Raw genomic sequence first — 19,325 nt, 5'->3', positions numbered from 1 at the left:
CGGTGTAGTGTACTACGAATTGCTTCCCCGAGGTGTAACCATCGCTGTACATATTTATTGTCAACAAGTGAGACGCCTTGCAGACGCAGTACGAAAACAACGACCAGGAAGACTGCGTGAAGTGATACCACTCCGTAATAACGCCCGCCGCATTCTGCTAAACGTATATGTTGGGTTGGGAAATCGTTCCTCACTCACTTGATCTTGTGCCCTCAGATTTTCACCTTTTCCGCTCTTTCGAATAACGTTCAAGGAACTTCCTTGAAGTTCCGAACGTGGCTCTACGAGTTCTTCACCTCAAAACCACGCGATTTCCACAGTAGCGGAATCGAAAAGTTACCCCAGCGTTGACAGACTTTAGCAAATAGTGAAGGAGAATATATTATTGATCGCTAAAGTCTCTGTTACTAGTATCTACTGTATTAAATTACAGAAAAACGCTACGAACTTATGCACCAACCAGACAACACAGTCTTCAGGCTCTTCTAACTGTAGGATATAACGCGCGGTTTGTTGTCTGTATCTTCCTAAACCATTAGTTTTCTCTATGACATAGGCGGAATCTGTGAAAATAAATGTTTCGTAATGAGATCACTGGAAGCGCAGGACCTCTAGATCACTGTCTAAATTATTGTCCAAATACAACTGCACAGCTATGATTCGGTGATAATTCAGGCACATACCAGATATGAGCACACGATTTCGTCAGAATAGCAACAAGGAACACTTTTGTACCTGCAGTACATCCAATACAGTGAAAAATTCCGAACTTCGGACTTGGCTATTACAGAAACTGGTAAATTCCTTTGCGAACTGTAGATATCCAATAGGACACATCAGGATAGACGAGAGTAACATATAACGGTTGTAAGAAAAATGTAATAAAAGGATATGTCGGCACGCTGTACAGGAAGACTAAACTTCGCAGAAGCAATGTTTAAATGTTTTAACCTTATGAGGTACAAAGGGAAAAGTTCTATTCAGCAGAAAAAGTAGACAGAGGAAAGGAAATGCCCTGTCACGATGAGGAGGAGGAAATTTTTGTGGGTGAAATACACTGACGAAGCAAACCATTGTAATAAGTACTGTACCTGGTTTCTTTGCAGGTACTTGACAGAATGAGGCCGGGCGGTGTGGCCGAGCGGTTCTAGGCGCTTCAGTCTGGAACCGCGTGACCACTACGGTTGCAGATTCGAATCCTGCCTCGGGCATGCATGTGTGTGATGTCCTTACGTTAGTTAAGTTTAAGTAGTTCTAAGTTCTAGGGGTATGATGGCATCAGATCTTAAGTCCCATAGTGCTCAGAGCCACTTGAACTAATTTGACAGCATGAGTAAAGAATGGAAGCAGAGGAGAGACGAATGGGGAAACATTCTGGCGACCATAAGTGCCGCAAATGAGAAAACCTATGGCCCGGTGCCTGGGAGAGAACATCTCGGAAACATTGAAGATGCTGGGCAGTTTTCGTGCTACTGTAGGGTGCATCTGCGGACAGGACTGTTAAACCACGACTAGGCGACAAGCTGTTGGACGTCCACGCCTCGTCACAGAACATGGAGCTCGCAGGCTTGCGTCACAGATGGCGATGTGTGGCATGTCTCACAACAGAATACAATGCCGGTCTAAGTACAAGTATTTCGGACCACAGCGTCCATTGCACATTTTTTAATGCAGAACTTCTCGTCAGATAACTCCAACGAGCTTCACTGTAGACCCAACAACGTAGTACACTTGTTAAGAAAAGAAAACAGAACACCTTGAATAATCAGATAGGGCGTTCGTATTCACAGAACATGAACAATTGTATGTTCTGCAGAAATGATTGGCATTTGAACAATGTCGGCCCGCGGGTTCAAGGTCAACATCGACATCGTGGCACAGAACCGCCTACCGGTAAAATGTGCCTGCAGCTCTCAATGTCGCGGTAAACCGAAGGTAATGCATCAGTGTGACTTGATCAGACGTGCATGAAGCCTCATACGTATGTGCGAACGGTATCGTGAAATCAGTGAGTCTGAAGGAGGGCGCATTATTGGCATGAGAGAAAATGATGCACCCTTTCGAGAAATTCCTGCTAGTCTGGGACGAAGAGCTTCAGCAGCGCAACGGATGTGTGCCGAATGGTTCACGGAAGGCCATAGAACATGACGAAATGGGTCAGGTCGCATCAAGCCCACCACCCCCGAAAAATCGACACCTCATCTGAAAGGCATTGCAGGACACGTCTGCGTCCTCCTCGGCTCTGGGGCAACAGTGGAACACATTGTAGACTATCAGGGGTGACAGTCCGTCGCCGTTTATAACGGCGGTTCTAGGCACTTCAGTCTGGAACCGCGTGACCGCTATGGTCGCAGGTTCGAATCCTGCCTCGGGCATGGATGTGTGTGATCTCCTTAGGTTAGGTAGGTTTAAGTAGTTCTAAGTTCTAGGGGACTGATGACCTCAGATGTTAAGTCCCATAGTGCTCAGAACCATTTGGTAATGGTGTATGGAACGACGTCACAGGGGACAGGAAAGGCATCAGATAGTAATAGTTACCATTAAAATCAGTCTTGATCACAAATTTATTTATTCTGGTAACTGGTTTCGACCACACCTGTGGTTATCTTCAGACCGAACTGCTGAATGAGTGGGAGCCTCCCTCTGGTGGTAAACTGAGAAGTGGCATGAGCCCCCTCTCATATTTCTATCTTACTTTGAGTAATTTGATTTTCCTCTCTAATTGCATGTGGTGAAAGTTTCTTTCCTTCACACGCAGACTTCCCACGTAGCGTCTCTCGACTCCTGGGTGGTCCGGTGGCAGGCGGGTTCTGCTGATCTTGGAAGGGTTAAGCCGACGGGTGTGAGGGAGTCCAGTGGATGCTTTCCAGGCGCCGACATTGTCATATGAGTGGGGGCGACGCGCCCACAGGGGCCTGACGGAGCGGCTGGGCTAGAGATTCCGTTACTTTGCAGAAACTTAGTGAAAACATTTTCTGGTGGGCTACCAGCGGGGCGTGGGAATGAATTGTGTTCCCAGGCAGTCTTGGCGGGCAAATTCCCGCGTTTTCGGCAAGATTATAACTGTGATTGGCTTGCTCAGGGTATAGCTTCATGACGTAGCAAAATCGGTGCAGAAATTGGCGCCAAGTATCTCCATTGGTGGAATAGTAGTGCTTCGGCACTAGAGTGGAATTTTCCGCCAGTTTTCGAGTTGCTGATTAGAACGTTTAACCACGGCCACTGTCATGGGGGCAGGAATGTTCTGTGTTTGGTTTGTACGGGTGCTCTTGAGGGGAGTCAGCTCTCGCCTTTCAGTCGGAGTAGGTTACAAGACTGAGCTCTCGCTGCTCTGGACAGCCTGCCTTCCGTTGGCTGTCTAATATACTTTTGTTTGATTGTAACTCTTTGACGAAGTTGCTGAAGTTTTGACTTCAACGTAACTTTCTGAGTACAGTTGCAATGGAGTGTTCTGCGTACAAGCAGCCTATGTTGTCGGTCTTGAGCAATTTTGGCTAAAGTTGACTGTATCGGAGTTACTGTGTGACTTTGCTTGTTAAAATCAATCACTGTACCGTCAGTGATTGTGTGGCGGGCCTTCTTCGTCTCCCTCAGAGGCGCATTTGTATTGCTAGGAAGTCTTTAGTCTGGAACAACCAGACCAGGATAATTTGTTTCGGGCTATACTCGCAACATTATCATCACCACGACGGGATGTCGAAGCAACCAGCCATCGCCTCCGGTACACCAGACCGTGTCCTTGCAGTTAACAATACAGCTTGGTAATGTATGTCCGCAGCACCGGCAGGTTAGGGAATTTTGCTAGGTGATAATCAGAGCTCAGCAGAGCGCGCCTGTTCGTCTTTTCTAACTTTGTTCTGTCTTGGGTGTTTATTGTCTCAGTTCTCACTACTGTAGCAGCAATTAATGCTGGGTTGGGTGGGTATATCTCTTAAGATTTGAGTTGCAAGGAATTGGCTCCACATACCACTTAGTCATATATGTCACAATCTAGTTTATGGACAACTTCACCTTCGCAGCATTTATATGAGTATCCAATTTGATGTATTGTAAATGTTTCATGTATTTTGTTTATTATTTTGACTTTAGCCATAATAAATCAAATTGTTATTTTGGACAGAACTTTCATTCTGTTAATCGGTAGAGCAACCCTTTCATTTCTCACTATGTTAATGAAACTTTCCTTTATCTAATTAATTTCTATCAAATTAAATTATTGCAGGTGCCAAACTCTTTTCTACTCCACTTGCAGGGTCGATTACAGTCAGTTCGCGTTTCTTCTTAATCCATATGCAACAGCAAAAGTCGGAGTTAGAAATGGGGGAGGGGGGGTTTACAGCCTCATTTCCATATGAAGATTCTAGAAGAATTTAGTGTTAAATACACTACTAGCCCCGGCACCTCGCAAAATCACAGCAGTTATCATGCGGTCGAAATATCAGTGGAAGAAATTTTATTTGCGCCGCTGCATGCCCGAAATTTAGTGGACGAGTCAGAAATTTAGTGGACGAGTCAGAAGAAGTTACTGATATCTGCAGGAGGTATAGATGCTAGATTATTTGAGTCTATAAAACGGGTGGACTACCATTAGGTTTCCAGACAAATGCGATTATCACATTAGCAAAGAAGGAAAATGCGTGTCCCCTTCCCCACACCAATCGGCAGCATATTCACTCGTGCCGCTTCCTATTCATACAATTAGTTCACTTTCATCTTGTATATGTTGTGGTGCAATACCTAACAGACTTATAGTGGGTGCCTTCTCTGTACTTAAGATGTAGGTTTGATAACGTTGCAAGTCGCCAGCTCTCATTTGCATTTGACTGTTTAGTGCCCATCCCAATGTGTCTCCTCTTCTGTCCTCTCTTCCTTCCCCTGCCGTCATCCCCTTGCTCGTATCACATGTATTAATAATGAAGTAATTTTGTGTGCACACTTTCTTAGGTGTGATTCTTAATCTTCCTAAAAAGGGTAGCTGCTATTATATGTTTGGACACTTGTATGTGGTACTGATTTTAATCGCCCGTCGACAATTTGAAATACACCGTATCTCAAATTGACAGAATGAACTGGAACCACACTAATGAAGATATATTTCTGAAATTTGGCAGAATTATCCCTCGGGCATGCCCGCAAGGACTAATAAGCTAACTTTTATTTTAATTTATTCATTAGTTATTGGAAAAAAACGTGACCAGAAACACTAGACAGAATTCAAACGTTCATATTTTATTATTTTGCCAAATTTCAAAAAATTGTGCTATCCCTCCGTGTGCAGTATCCTGTAGATTAAGAAAATTGTTTGTTTAATGATTTCAGATTAGATTTGCAGACTGCAGTACTTCCATCGTAGACAACCTCGTTTTGGATAGAGCAACTTTAACTCCTCGAAAGGGGGGCGGCTAATACTGACAGAGATTATTTTAAAGAATGAGAAAACGTTGTACAACAATCAATAAATAATGTGCAGGATGATTGCTTCATAAGTTGTTTCAAAAAAATCGTAAAAATCACTTGTTTTATATGCTGACTGTGGAGAGGAGCCTCAATACAAGTTCCCATCTGGTGGCATGTTATGATAGCTAGTTTTGTAACAGCAGTGCACCATCAGCTGAGCATAACTATTACAACAGGAATAACTCGACAATACACTCTGTATTAAGTTCTTTTCTCTGGTACATAAATTGTTTCTTAATAAAAATGTAAATGTGTGACTAGGGCCTCCCGTCGGGTAGACCGTTTTCCGGGTGCAAGTCTTTCGATTTGACGCCACTTCCGCGACTTGCGCGTCGATGAGGATGAAATGATGATGAGTAGAACAGCACAACACCCAGTCCGTGAGCGGAGAAAATCTGCGACCCAGCCAGGAATCGAACCCGGGCCTTTAGGATTGACATTCTATCGCACTGACCACTTTTTTTTTAAAATCTCATTTTGTTCGCTTTCGGTCCTTGCACCTGATCGTGGCGGACTTCGTAAGACACCCGGTTAAGATCGTCGTTCATCGATTAACTCAGTTTTTTTTTATTACAGAGGGCAGCTAACCCTCTCAGCTACCGAGGGCGGGCGTGTCTTAATGAAGTGAAGTACATTTGCTCTTAATATGTACCCTATAAACTATTTATAGAAGAGTTCAAAACTGTTAGTAGCCGATCTCGGGAAAGATCAGTTTGGATTTCGGAGAAATGTAGAAACATGTGAGGCAATACTGACCCTACCACTTACCTTAAAAGATAGGTTAAGCAAAGGCCAACCTACATTTATAGCACTTGTAGACTTAGAGAAAGCTTTCGATAACATTAACTGGAATACTCTCTTTGAAATAATGAAGATAGCAAGGATAAAATATAGGAAGCGAAGAGCTACTTACAATTTGTACAGAAACCAGACGGTAGTTATAAGAGTCGAGGGGCATGAAGGGGAGGCAGTGGTTGGAAAGCGTTGTAGCCTATCCCCGATGTTATTCAATCTGTGTATTGAGAGAGCAGTAGGGGAAAAAATTAGGAATAGGAATTAAAGTACATGAAGAAGAAATAAAAACTTCGAGGTTTGCCAACGACATTGTAATTCTGTCACAGACCGCAAGGAGGTTCAGGGAGCAGGTGAACAGAATGGGCCGGCCGGTGTGGCCGTGCGGTTCTAGTCGCTTCATTCTGGAACCGCGGGACCGCTACGGTCGCAGGTTCGAATCCTGCCTCGGGCATGGATGTGTGTGATGTCCTTAGGTTAGTTAGGTTTAAGTAGTTCTAAGTTCTAGGGGACTGATGACTACAGCAGTTAAGTTCCATAGTGCTCAGAGCCATTTGAACCATTTTTGAACAGAATGAATAGTGTCTTGAAGGGAGAATTCAAGATGAACATCATCAAAAACAAAACGAGGAGAATGGAATGCAGCCTAATGAAATCAGATGATGCTGAGGCAATTAGATTAGTAAACAAAACGATTTAAGTAGTGGACGAGTTTAGTTGTTAGGGCAGCGGATAACTGATGATGGCCGAAGTAGAGAGAATATAAAATGTAGACTGGCAATGGCAAGAATAGCTTTTCTGAAGAGGATAAATTTGTTATCATCGAGTACTGATTTATGTTACAGGGAGTCTTTTCTGGGAGTATTTGTATGTAGTGTAGCCATGTATGGAAGTGAAATGTTGTTGTTGTGGTCTTCAGTCCTGAGACTGGTATGATGCAGCTCTCCATGCTACTCTATCCTGTGCAAGCTTCTTCATCCCCCAGTAACTACTGCAACATACATCCTCCTGAATCTGCTTAGTGTATTCATCTCTCGCTCTCCCTCTACGATTTTTACCCTCCACGCTGCCCTCCAATACTAAATTGGTGATCCCTTGATGCCTCAGAACATGTCCTACCAACCGATCCCTTCTTCTAGTCAAGTTGTGCCACAAACTTCTCTTCTCCCCAATCCTATTCAATACCTCCTCATTAGTTATGTGATCTACCCATCTAATCTTCAGCATTCTTCTGTAGCACCACATTTCGAAAGCTTCTGTTCTCTTCTTGTCCAAACTATTTATCGTCCATGTTTCACTTCCATACATGGCTACACTCCATACAAATACTTTCAGAAACGACTTCCTGGAACTTAAATCTATACTCGATGTTAACAAATTTCTCTTCTCCAGAAACGCTTTCCTTGCCATTGCCAGTCTACATTTTATATCCTCTCTACTTCGACCATCATCAGTCATTTTGCACCCCAAATAGCAAAACTCCTTCACTACTTTAAGTGTCTCATATCCTAATCTAATTCCTTCAGCATCACCCGACTTAATTCGACTACATTCCATTATCCTGGAAGTGAAATATGGCGATAAATTGTTTAGATAAGAAGAGAATAAAAGCTTTTGAAATGTGATGCTGCAGAAGCATTCTGAAGATTAGATGGGTAGATCATGTAACTAATGAGGAAGCACTGTATAGAATTGGGGAAAAAAGAAATACGTGGCACAACTTGACTAAAAGGAAAGATCGATTGATATGGCACATTCTGAGACATCAGGGGATCACCAATTTAGTTTTGGATGGAAGTGACAGAGGGGAGGGGGGAATTGTAGAGGGTGACCAAGAGATGAACACAATAAGCAGATTCAGAAGGATCTAGACTGCAATAGTTACTCGGAGATGAAGAGTCTTGCACAGGATAGATTAGCATGCAGAGCTGCATCAAACCACTCTTCGGACTGAAAACCACAACAAAAACTTGTACTTTCACTACAATTCTGTTTTTAGCAGATATTCTGACCAGGCACCTTGCAAGTTTTAACTGCAGCTGGACTGCTCTTACGAGCCAACAGAGAGTGACAAGTGAGTAGTCAAGTTAGGGTACAGAGAAGAAAGCAAGAAGTTGTTCTTGTTTACAAAATAATCTGCACTGAAGCAACAACTGAGGATGAATGGCTAGAAATATTAACAACATAGCTTTCTGCAGCTTCTGTGTTGGGCTGTCTGGCGCGCAGAAGCAGACAGTCCTTGAAACGGGCGTTCTCGGCTGTCGACACGGTCTCGGCGTGCGTCAGGCGCCGGCAATCAATGCGAGCAGCTGAATAGCGTCCGGTAACAGCGTTTCCGAAGAGCTCGCGGCCGGCGCAGCGAGGTGATGCAGCGGTTTCGGCACAAAGCACAAGGCCGCCTGCAGGACGTGCCGATTTCACGCCCGCCCGCTCTCATGCCTCCCCCTCCCAACAGCGTGGTCCGGTGGCCGGCGTTCGAGACTGCGTAGTTGGTTATTCAGTTAATAACGTGTTCCGTAGATAATGTAACAATACTTTTTCTCGAAATGCTGTGGAACGAGTAAGTTTACACGTTACGGCTCGGGATTCTGGGCGCACAGGCTCACGAGGGTTGTGCCCGCCATGACAGTGAGAAGGGTCCAGAGAAGCATGATACTGAGATCTGTGGGGGCCTACAGAACATCCCCAGGTGGAGCCCTGTTACTCATAATGGGGCTCTGGACATCAAATTAAGGGAACAAGCGGCTTGGTATTGGGCCAAAAAGGGAAATCACGAGAAGATTGCAGACGTCATGGGTGTAAGGGTGGGGGATAAAAGGGAAATAAGGAAAAGAGGGAGGAACTTTGGCAGGAGTCTTGGAAGGTAAAGAGGCTGGACGTAGAACTTTCCAGTTCATACCTGATGTGAGGGAACGCTTGGAAATGAAATACTTTGAGCCCACACGAGGACTGATCCATTTTCTCACTGGCCATGGACCCTACCCGACATACTTATGTCGATTTGGGAAGAGGGCTCCACCAGCGTGTGACTGTGGCGATTCGGAGGGTACGCCCGACCATGTAGTTTACGAATGCCCCCTCTTCAATGATGTTGCGAACACACTTCGAGACAGACTTCCAAACCATGACACATATCAACTTCTTAGACGGGAGGACACTTTCCAGATCTTAAACACATTGGCCAACGAGGTATCACGGGAAGTTTTAACAGAATACTTGAGGGACATAAACTAAATAACCAAGACAACCATCACCGATTGCGTCCAGAGCCCTATTCCCTTACCGCCTGTATGTGGACTGGCCGACTTTTCATCATAGTTGGAATCCGCCATACGCAGGATTAGGGGGAGTGGGGGTCAATGCTACCGATAAGGACATGCACCGGAAATGAAGTAGGATAAGTTAGTTTGTAGGACTTAGTTTTAGGAAAACTATGCTAGCGAACTGCAGCGAATCAACACCGTGGCCAGCCCAGTGGCAGGGGCACGCTCTCCGGGATTAGCTCGAAGAGCAAGGCTATCTAAAGTAGGTTTGTATCTTTCACTGGCACACATATGACGCTGCAGGCGATAGGAATTAGTTATAACAATTAGATATAAGCTGTAGATATTAGAAATTAAATGCCCATTGCATGAAAAACTAACTGCAGCCCACTCAAAAACTGTAACTAGCTGCAAGTTAAGTATTAGATGTATAAGTATTATGACCCACTAATGAAATAAGGAAGTGGGTTAATTCTGTATAATTATGACGGTTTTGTTAATAAAGAATTAAAAAAAAAAGTTTACACGTTAGGTATACACGATTAGTTTCAGAGTATGGTTGCAAGCAGGCTGTTTAAATGTTGCTAAATGCCAAACTCGCCTAAATTTAACGTTATAGAACACATTATTTTACAGTCCTACTCATGCAGCTACACGTATAACTAGGGTTTTTTCCACAGGTTACCAATTTTTAAATTAAAATACGCCTGTAGAATAAAAGGAGTTCTCCAGAATATATGGTTTTAGATTGCTTTTCTACCTCTCATACGTTTTATTTTACTTGGAAAATGATAAAAAATATTTGTAAATGCATGTTGAGCTCCTTCTGGAACCGCTGACGACTTTGCAGTGGGTAACGAAGGTCATTTTTCTTCTAGTATCGTAGATATTCTTCCTAAGTTAGGATAGACTATTTACGATCAATTTCATAACGTATTATACCGGGTGATCAAAAAGTCAGTATAAATTTGAAAACTGAATAAATCACGGAATAATGTAGAAAGAGAGGTACAAATTGACACACATGCTTGGAATGGCATGGGGTATTATTAGAACCAAAAAAATACAAACGTTCAAAAAATTTCCGACAGATGGCACTTCATCCGATCAGAATAGCAATAATCGGCATAACAAAGTAAGACAAAGCAAAGGTGACCTTCTTTACAGGAAATGCTCAATATGTCCACCATCATTCCTCAACAATAGCTGTAGTCAAGGAATAATGTTGTGAACAGCACTGTAAAGCATGTCCGGAGTTTTGGTGAGGTATTGGCGTCGGATGTTGTCTTTCAGCATCCCTAGAGTTGTAGGTCGATCACGACACACTTGCGACTTCAGGTAACCCCAAAGCCAATAATCGCACGGACTGAGGCCTGGGGACCTGGGAGGCCAAGCATGACGAAAGTGGCGGCTGAACACACGATCATCACCAAATGACGCGCGCAAGAGATCTTTCACGGGTCTAGCAATACTTTTTTTTTTTGTTCTAATAAAACCCCATATCGTTCCAAGCATGTGTGTCAATTTTTACCTATCTATCTACATTATTCCGTGGTTTATTAAGTTTTCAAATTTATACTGGCTTTTTGATCACCCGGTATATAATACATTGTGTTCTGCCTTACGGCAGGTCTTGCCGTGTGGGAAGCTTCGTCAGAAAGGTCCACCGCATGAGCGTCTAGGGAAGTGATTCCAGTGGTGGTTTTCCGTTGCCTTCCACTGATGATGATGAAATGACAATGAGGACAACACAACACCCAGTCCCTGAGCGGAGGAAATCTCCGACCCAGCCGGGAATCGAACCCAGGACCCTTGGCGTGACAGCCGGCCGCGGTGTCCGAGCGGTTCTAGGCGCTTCAGTCCGGAACCGCGCGACTGCTACGGTCGCGGGTTCGAATCCTGCCTCGGGCATGGATGTGTCTGATGTCCTAAGGTTACTTAGTTTTAAGTAGTTCTAAGTTCTAGGGGACCGATGACCTCAGATGTTGAGTCATATAGTCAGCTCAGAGCCATTTGAACCATTTTTGAACCTTGGCGTGACAGACCGCCGCGCTGACCACTCAGCTATCGGGGCGGACACGTAATATATATGGTGTGTTAAAAAAATGTATTCGATTTTTTGAGAGGTGTTATTTATGAACCAAAACAAGAAGAAAATGTCCAGTATACATAGACTCTAAAATGCGTACGTTAATAGCCATGAAAACTTATTCTTCTTCGCTTCTGCGAGACAAGTCCCTTCCACTGACCAAGTGCTCTCTTAAGGTATACTTTTCACAGCCCAGGCTTGCATGATATTTTCGTCTTTTTTTTGTTCCATACTACCACCTCTTAAAATATGGAATACATTTTTCTAACACAAGATTTCTCCAAAGAATCAGAAGGTACATTGTCTCTGGTGTGAAGGAAATTATCTGAAATTACGTTTCTGAGATGAGTAGCTGGTGTCAGCCCAAACAAATACTGCTTATCACGTCTTTTGTGAGACGCCCAGTGTCAATGGAAAGCGTCGATTTGTTTCGCCTTACGAACCAATTGATATTTAAAAGCGGAATTTTAAGTGCGCATACGATAGAGTGGTCCAAAATCCGTCTAGTGCGAGATTTGTTTTATCGATATTTGTTAACAAGGACACTAAAACACGAAGAATAACAGCATTCCAGCAGCGATAGCACCTCCCTGTCCCGCGTTGACTACCACCGACATACAGCACCGCTGCTCAGTCGCTGCTGGATATTTTTCAACTGTCCCTGTTAATGTATGTCGGTAAAGCAAAAATCAGTTGGATTGCAACGGGAAACAAACGGTCGCTTTCTGTCGACGCTGGTCGTCACAAGAGAAACGTAATGACCGTTAGTTGTTTGGACTGAAACCAGCTACACAGCGCAAAAACGACACTGCAAATATCAGCCGAAACCCGAGAGAAAATGCACCTGACGATTATACGAGGAGGAAAAGTACCTGAAATGAATTTTTCGAGCATCTCAGTAGCATGAAAAATGGTTCAAATGGCTCTGCGACTATGCGACTTAACATCTGAGGTCAGCAGTCGCCTAGAAATTATAACTACTTAAACCTAACTAACCTAAGGACATCAGACACATCCATGCCCGAGGCAGGATTCGAACCTGCGACCGTAGCGGTCGCTCGGTTCCAGACTGTAGCGCCTAGAACCGCACGGCCACTCCGGTCGGCTCAGCAGTATCTATCTGCAAGTTTTCATCAATAGGTACATCCAAAAATTTGGAAAATTCTCCCTCGTTTGCTGACCTCCGTTCATAGCTTACATCATTTATTAGTGTCAATATCTGCTGTACAAAACTAAATATGGTGCGTTTTGTAAAACTAAGGGACAGTCAGTTTTCATATAACCACTCAATAATGCTTTGGAAAACATCATTAACAATTTCTTTTCCTGTTTTCTCACTAATGGGATTTATTATAACTCTAGTATCTCGTGTAGCTTAAAGTGAAGAAGATCTTGTAGTCCTACTGAATAGAATGGATAAAGTTATGGGGGAACAATATAATATGAGAATTAATAAAGCAAAAACGAAAGTAATGGCATGCGATAAAAAAGATCAAGTGAAAGTCCAAGTTCATGTAGGCAATGAACTGCTTCAACAAGTTGATAAATTTACTTATCTGGACAGTAATATTACCAGGGACAGGGATGGAAGGAGCAAGGCAGAAGTGAGAAGTAGAATTGCTCAAGCAAAGGTTGCTTTTAACAAGAAGAAAAACATCTTAACATCTGAGAGCATCAGCCTTGAAATCAGGAAAAGATTTTTGAAAAATCATATGTGTGGAGTGCGGCATGCTATGGGCATGAAACATGGACTCTCGGGACAGAGGAAGACCAGAAGCTAAATTCTTTTGAAATGTGGTGCTATAGACGCATGCTCAAAATAAAATGTATCGACAAGGTCACAAACGAAGAGGTTCTGGAAAGAGCAGATGAGAAGAGAAGCTACTGGAGTTTCATTGTTAAAAGAAGAGTGCAATTTACAGGCCGTCTATTAAGACATAAAGGACTCCTGAACACAATCATAGAGGGATATGTCGAGAGGGAAAAAGACCAAGAGTAAGACCACAGCTGAGGTACATGGATCAAATCATGAAAGATGTGGGATGTAACACCTATAAAGAAATGAAGTGAAAAGCTCAGCGCCGGCCAGAGTGACCGTACGGTTCTAGGCGCTACAGTCTGGAACCGAGCGACCGTTACGGTCGCAGGTTAAACTCCTGCCTCGGGCATGGATGTGTGTGATGTCCTTAGGTTAGTTAGGTTTAATTAGTTCTAAGTTCTACTGGATACAAGCTGCCATTGTAGCTGTTGCAAACCAATGCTTGGATTGACCACTGCAGAAGAAGAAGATCTCGTACAAAATGTAACGTGTTTGATAGAGCAAAAGGTCATTCACATGTCTAAGGGAAAGGAATGGACCCAAAATTGAACCCTCTGTTACTTCCTTCGTAGTTTTTCCCTCGCCACTAAAATTCTGACTCATTTCAACATTGTTCGAATTATTCATCACAACATTTTGCAATCTGTTTGTGAAATATGATTCAGATCAGTTGTTTGTAAAGCCATCAGTTCCACAAAATCTACCTTTTCTAATAAAGTTACACGATCTACACAACCAAATGCCTTGCACAGGTCACGACAATTCCACTGTCAATGTTTTATCACTTAAGGGGCTAATGTTTGGAGGGTGACTGTATTCCCAGTCTAGCAGCCCTTCTGGAATCAAAACGATGATGTACTACGTAAATTATTTCTACTTACGCGTCAATAATGAAGCTGGGCAACTAATATTCACGTCTAGTCAAATTTCTTAGAAAGAGGGGCGGACCGCCGCATCGTCAGCACAACGTTCTGCTCGGTCGTCCACCTAATCTAGCTACAGCAACTGCAACTACTTTCAAAATATACAGAGCAAGTACAGCAAACGAAACTTCCTGGCAGATTAAAACTGTGTACTGGACCGAGACTCGAACTCGGGACCTTTGCCTTTCGAGGGCAAGGGCTCTACCAGCTGAGCTACCCAAGCACGACTCACGACGCCTCCTCACAGCTTCCGTTCTGCCAGTACCTCGTCTCAGGAGACCTTCAAGTACAGCAAACTCCATACATTTTATTGATGCAATGAAAACGATGTCTTTGTTGCCGTGAGACAGTCTGGGTGGTGAAGTCTACAAAGAAATATTAAAATTTAGAGACGAATTGGTCGTTCGGACGATGAATAGTATTGCCGTTGTAAAAGAACGCCAAGACGAACTCAGGAGACCTAACGCGGTGTTATCAAGACAATACGAAAGTGCTTTGAAGTCGGGGCTGCAATTCATGAAAATCGATATTCCAGGAGGTTTAGGGCTTGCAGCCAGGTGACGTCGACACCTTGCCACGACACTTCGGCAGATAACATTCAGCCATCTTCAGGTTAATTTTAATCAGATATGGACATCACCTTTGACTTTGATTATCACCATCCGAGAGTACAGGGTGTTTCAAAATAAACATACGCATTACAAAGTAGTATTTTGTCTAAAACTATAGGTTGATGCGCCATGGCTCAGTGATAGGAGGAACGAATACATTGTGTAGTTTATGTTCGTTGCTACTAGATGTTGGTTGTCTTCTGTTTGCCGGCCGGAGTGGCCGAGCAGCTCTAGGCGCTTCAGTCTGGAACCGCGCTACCGCTACCGTCGCAGGTTCGAATCCTGCCTCGGACATGGGTGTGTGTGATGCCCTTACGTTAGTTAGGTTTAAATAGTTCTAAGTTCTAGGGGACTGATGACCTCAGCTGTTAGGTCCCTAGTCCTCAGAGCCATTTGAATCATTTTTTGTCATCTGTTTGTTAGGCTATCGTTACATGTTACAAAACTATAACGCCGCTGCAAAAATCATTTTGTATTCTCGAGTTCACGAAGTGTAATTCCGTGCACAGACGTTTCCGGTTAAAGTACCAAACTGATGCTGCCAATAGATGGAACGTGGACAGATGTTTACGAGAGTTTCTACACACAGGATGAGTGTGTAAAGGGAAGAGTCCTGGCCGCCCTCGTGTTTCCGACGTAAATGTCGCATGAATTCCAACCGCTCTCCAAAGTAGTCATACAAGATCAACTCGTCGTGCCAGTAGGGGGTTGCAACTGCCTACAACAACAATTTAGCGCGTTTTACTATTAACAATGATACAACTATCGCACAACGCATCGTGATGAGTGACGAAGTATACAAACGTAATGTTCGATTTTGAGGCGTACAGAAAGTACATATACACGCGGAACATTTACGAATTTCATCCAAAGTCAATGCGTTTTGTGCGATATCACACTCATTTGTTTACTGCCGAGTCTTCTTTGATGGAAAACGCGGTTAACGGTAGGCTGTATTTTGCTCTGTTACAAAACTTGTCTCCGAAGCTGAACAGTAACAACTTCATTTTTCAACTGGATGGGGCTCCCTCCCACTGGAGTCGCCAAGTGAGTGAATAACTGAATGAGACTCTACCGAGCCGTTGGATTGGTCGTCAAACAGCCGGCGAATTCGAATTTCTCATCTGGCATTCACAGTCTCCAGTTTTGACGCTCTGTGAATTCTTCCTGTCGGGTTTCTGTAAGAACAACCTTAATGCACCAACACTAGCACAGTAACTAGAAGAGATGAAGAACCAGATCCGTATTGTTCTGACGATGGACATGCTTACTCGAATGTGGGAAGAGATTGAGTATTGATGTAGTATTTTTCGTGTCGCTGGTGGAGAACATATTGCATATCTGTAATCTAAACAGAACTGCGGCAGTTAGGCTACATGCACTTGAGAGAAGCTAGTGATTAAATAAGATATATTCAACCACTGCTGATCACCATTTAGCAGAAAACCATTCATGTGATGTAGAAGTGAAGTTTTACGTCCTGTCAAAGAAAGTAGAAAGGTGACCCTACTGGAAATACTGGAAACCAACAAACATATGCACAGAATGCCAGCCTAATGTTTAATCGTCAAACTCGATTTCCATTTTCCCCTTTCTTAAATAATTTTTCGTTACAAATACTAGATTCATGCTGTAAATTCGTCTTACTTTTGATCATTTGGTAAATGTGTCTCCCTTTTTTGTTAATATAATTGTTATTTTTGTATATTCTCTATAAATAATATCTGTGTAAGTAGCACATCGTGTTTATCTGCGTTTGCGACTTTCAGCTGTCACCTGAAGATAGCCTGATAAGCCGAAAACCGGTCCGTGACCAAATAAAGATAGTCTTTCAGGATATGAGGAAGTGTTTTCCTTTTTAAGATTACACTTCTGGCCATTAAAATTGTTACACCACGAAGATGATGTGCTACAGACGCGAAATTCAACCGACAGGAAGAAGATGCTGTGATATGCAAATGATTAGCTTTACAGAGCATTCACACAAGGTTGGCGCCGGTGGCGATACCTACAACGTGCTGACATGAGGAAAGTTTCCAACCGATTTCTCATACACAAACAGCAGTTGACTGGCGTTGCCTGGTGCAACGTTGTTGTGATGCCTCGTGTAAGGAGGAGAAATGCGTACAATCACGTTTCCGATATTAATAAAGGTCGGATTGTAGCCCATCGCGATTGCGGTTTATCGTATCGCGACATTGCTGCTCGCGTTGGTCGAGATGCAATGACTGTAACACGGAAGGAGGGTAATACGGAACGCCGTGCTGAATCCCAACGGCCTCGTATCACGAGCACTCGAGATGACAGGCATCTTATCCGCATGGCTGTAACGGATCGTGCAGCCACGTCTCGATCCCTGAGTCAACAGATGAGAACGTTTGCGAGACAACAACCATCTGCACGAACAGTTCGACGCCGTTTGCAGTAGCATGGATTAACAGCTCGGAGACCATGGCTGCGGTTAACCTTGACGCTGCATCACAGACAGGAGCGCCTGCGATGGTGTACTCAACGACGAACCTGGTTGCACGAATGGCGAAACGTCATTTTTTCGGATGAATCCAGGTTCTGTTTACAGCATCATGATGGTCGTATCTGTGTTTGGCAACATCGCGGTGAACGCACATTGCAAGCCTGTATTCGTCATCGCCATACTGACGTATCACCCGGCGAGATGGTATGGGGTGCCATTGGTTATACGTCTCGGTCACCTGTTGTTCGCATTGACGGCACTCTGAACAGTGGACGTAACATTTCAGATGTGTTACGGCCCGTGGGTCTACCCTTCATTCGATCCCGGCAAACCCTACATTTCAGCAGGATCATGCACGACCGCATGTTGCAGGTCCCGTACAGGCCTTTCTGGGTACAGAAAATGTTCGACTGCTGCCCTGGCCAGCTCATTCTCCAGATCTCTCACCAACTGAAAACGTCTGGTCAATGGTGGCCGACCAACGGGCTCGTCACAATACGCCACTCTTGATGAACTGTGGTATCGTGTTGAAGCTGCATGGGTAGCTAGCTGTACCTGTACACGCCATCCAAGTTCTGTTTGAGTCAATGCCCAGGCGTATCAAGGCCGTTATTACGGCCAGAGGTGGTTGTTCGGGGTACTGATTTCTCAGGGTCTATGCAGCCAAATTGCGTGAAAATGTAATCACATGTCAGTTCTAGAATAATATATTTGTCCAATGAATACCCGTTTATCATCTGTATTTCTTCTTGGTGTAGCAGTTTTAATGACCAGTAATTACCATGATCTGCGAAGCACCGACGGAAAATTGAGTTAGTGTTAATGTATTTACTATTCCTCCTTGAACACCGCGTATGTCGTTGTATTTCTGACACTTTTGTTTTACTTAACTTCGTTATGTGAATGAAAGAAAAAAAAGAGGTCGTCTCAACGTTATTTTCCAGACTCGACGAGAAGAAGCCCTTCAGTGCAAATGCTACACACGAAGCCTCGTGCGAAGTTTCCGTGACGCCATTGCGATGACGTCGGAAGTGGACGGCAGCGCCGCGTAGCGGCAGACGCGTGACGAGTTCCGATGCGCGCGCGCGCCGCACGCAGCCCGTCATTCACGCAGACACACGCACGCCCTGGCGACGCGCCTCCCAGCACGCAAGCCCACTCGTGCGTAATTGCGTGGCCCACGGCAAGCGGGAAGCTCCGGCTGCGCGCCGCGGCTGCGCAGTGGTCCGCCCGTCACGGCCCGGCAGGGCCGCACCTCGCTTCGTCTAGCGCGGGGCGCTGAATACGTAAAGCCACGTAATTAATATTTTCTTTGTTTGTAAGTAAACGACTGCAGTCCTGGCACACATTAAAAGCCCTGCGCCGCAGTAACTGTAGTAAGCCTCCAGAGGAGCAAAAACAATATTAACTGGACATTTGGATGTGCTTCCTTAGCGAATGCTACGATACCGTGCTGTGGGGATTCCGATTGGTACGAGGATTGTAGGCATGTTTCTCCTATCAAACAAAAAATTAATTACACAAGTTGTTTCTTCCAGGTGATAAATACAACGTTATGAAGTTCCTGATATATATGCTTTTCATGGATAGTTTACCAATACCACATCTCTTTCACAAGCGTTTTGAATGCACCTCTCCATGCTACTCTATCCTGTGCAAGCTTCTTCGTCTCCCAGTACCTACTGCAACCTACATCTTATGAATCTGCCTAGTGTATTCATCTTTTGGTCTCCCTCTACGATTTTTACCCTTCACGCTGCCCTCCAATACTAAATTGGTGATCCCTTGATGCCTCAGAATATGCCCTACCCACCGATCCCTTCTTCTAGTCAAGTTGTGCCACAAATTTCTCTTCTCCCCAATTCTAGTCAATACCTCCTCATTAGTTATGTCATCTA

At 44.1% G+C, this 19,325-nt stretch overlaps 1 long non-coding RNA gene and 1 other non-coding gene across 2 annotated transcripts in view; both read right to left on the bottom strand.

The window, feature by feature from the left end:
- The window catches only part of LOC124790118, a 969,286-nt gene that overhangs the window by 938,241 nt on the left and 11,720 nt on the right, over positions 1-19,325 (bottom strand). The window lies entirely within an intron of this gene.
- On the bottom strand, positions 14,493-14,567 carry Trnas-cga. Its single transcript has one exon. It is a non-coding gene; the product is annotated as a tRNA-Ser (tRNA).

Source organism: Schistocerca piceifrons, chromosome 3 (assembly GCF_021461385.2).
Source record: "Schistocerca piceifrons isolate TAMUIC-IGC-003096 chromosome 3, iqSchPice1.1, whole genome shotgun sequence".
NCBI classification, from domain to species: Eukaryota; Metazoa; Arthropoda; class Insecta; order Orthoptera; family Acrididae; genus Schistocerca; species Schistocerca piceifrons.
This window is presented reverse-complemented; position numbering and strand designations above follow the sequence as displayed.